Raw genomic sequence first — 2283 nt, forward strand, 5'->3', positions numbered from 1 at the left:
GGCGGGGGTTCAGGGGGGCTTGCCCCACTGGAAACTATAATTCAAACACACACATATATATATATATAATATAAACAATAACATGAGCGGACAATCGGGGTAGATCTAATTAGAGTTGGAACAGGCCGAGCTTTTTTGCTTCGCAGCACTCGCCAAGTCGCAATAATTATGCAAATGAGCTCCCGTGCTCATCTCTCGCCCTCCATTGTACTTTGTCGGACCAGGAGTAGGCCTAGGCCTAGCCTAGCAGTAGCAGAGTCGCGAGCAAATAAGAATAGTGGAGCACGTGATTACATTGACTAATTAGCCTCAAGGTGTCAGGGTCATGGGTCAAAAAGGGCATGGTAGCATGGTCGTGATGACTGAAAAACTCGGTAAGAGACATCTGTTGTGGACACAAATAACGGGATTTGCTCGGGGCACGGGTTCTCGTGCGGAGGAACACGGAGATCTCGTGCGGTTAGGGGATCCCCCATAGAATAGTTCACGAGAAGTGTACATATAATCAGTCAATCACAGCTTTCAAAGGGACAATCGGATGAGAGAGAGAGTAGGGGACAGAGCCTTGGTCTCTTCACTGCAGGAAACATATACCATGTACTACATTTATAAATATATTAAATATTTATCAACCACGGTAAGAGTTTTCACTCATCATTTTATGTCGTTTTAACTTGTGGTATAGTGCTGTGTTCAGCAACAACGTCAGTCGATTGTTGGCTGTCGAAGGGTGAGGACGTAGAAGAATAGCGGGCCACTAGGCACCAGGGGCGCCATAGCGAAAGTAGTTCCAACCGGTGGTCCGGTAGAGTACAATCTTACCTCGCCAAACTTTGTGCCACTCTTTTTTAAATTATCTAATTTTGTATCGGCCGTAGTCTGCCGCAGACCTTCAAAAAGCAGCAGTCTGCTTTTCGCTTTTGTGGAATTATGACATGATCTTCATTACTTTATATTCCGTGTTTTTAAAATATTAATAGATTCTAGATCTAGAACGTATATTTTAAAATAAAACTGTGGTATACCGTATTGCTATGGCTAGATCTAGATCTAGATCTATAGGCTAAGCGTGCTGATAGAAACCGAGTGACAGATTACTCTGAGATTTATTTTCAGAACAACTGATGCGACACAAACTGACAGTGACAGAACTGTCTCCAACGTCATCGTAATGTCTACGGACCAACATCTTAACCTACAGATCTAGGGATAAAATTAACTAATACACATTGAACTTTTCGAGTACAACTACTAACAAACACAGAAACTGGCTTGTTTGAGCAACAAGTTGTCAAAAAATGTACCTCGGTTTTATGATATTCCTGGAAAGCAGGATGTTGCCATTTTGACCAGGAAAACATGGTGGACCCAAACAGGAAGTGTCGTAATACACATAACGCCTCCTGATTGTTTACGCATGCGTTGTCTGCTTTTCTGCTCAATATGGGAATCAGAACGGTATTGGAATGGTTGTTAACAGGCCAATAGTCATGTACACATTAGGCCTATGTACATTGTAATTTACTATTGTAAAAATACAGAAAACTTGATGGAGAATTGGATATTTAATGATGTTATATTATTATGATGACCAACAATTTCGACCTTAGTGAGTTCACTTCACTTTCGTCTGTTAAATTAAACAAAGATAAGCTATTGTAAGCACAAATGTCTCTATAATCTTCTCACGTCTTTGTATGCGGGTCTAAAATCGATTTTTGGACCACCAAAAAGATACCTTTAACGTGCGCAACTTGCACACGGGACCTCCGAGATTTTTCACCCTTGTCCGAGAAGGTTAGTGTATATATTATTTTCCATAAGTTCAGGGATGTGGCTGAAAGAAAGCAGTAAGAAGGAGCCAAGGAGTAGCAGTAGAAAGGCTGCAGAAAGAGTCAGGAGCCCAGAGAAGGGGACAAAGGAGGTGACGGGGTGGGGGCAGAAAGTGGAGACGAAAGCAGACGACAGAACATTGTTAGAGAGCAGGAAATGATGTGAAAGGAGAACATTCCCGTCGCTCTGGATTCAAACCCGGGACCTTTGAATGAGAGGTGAACATCTTAACCTCTAGGCCACGAGAGCCCTCAGGGCCCAAATTATATTTTCAAAATTGGATGAAGTGATGAAGTTTTGTTTTTTAAAGTTTGTTTTGTCACTAATGGGGTGTCATGAAAAATACGTACACATTGGTAAATTGAAAAAATAGAGACAGAGAGAGAGAGAGAGAGAGATAGAGATAGAGGTAGATAGATAGATAGATAGATAGATAGAGAGAGAGAGAGA

General features: G+C 41.7%; 1 protein-coding gene across 1 annotated transcript in view; it reads right to left on the reverse strand.

Annotated features, from left to right (window-relative positions):
* Positions 1 to 1369, reverse strand: part of LOC101849820 (E3 ubiquitin-protein ligase RNF19A) — a gene marked incomplete in the record, with an annotated part of 27829 nt that extends 26460 nt beyond the window's left edge. Inside the window, 1 exon segment of the mRNA XM_013090807.2 lies at positions 1305 to 1369.
* Between the last annotated feature and the right edge of the window lie 914 nt (positions 1370 to 2283).

The sequence above is a fragment of the Aplysia californica genome, unplaced genomic scaffold (genome assembly GCF_000002075.1).
Source record: "Aplysia californica isolate F4 #8 unplaced genomic scaffold, AplCal3.0 scaffold00029, whole genome shotgun sequence".
Taxonomy (NCBI): Eukaryota; Metazoa; Mollusca; class Gastropoda; order Aplysiida; family Aplysiidae; genus Aplysia; species Aplysia californica.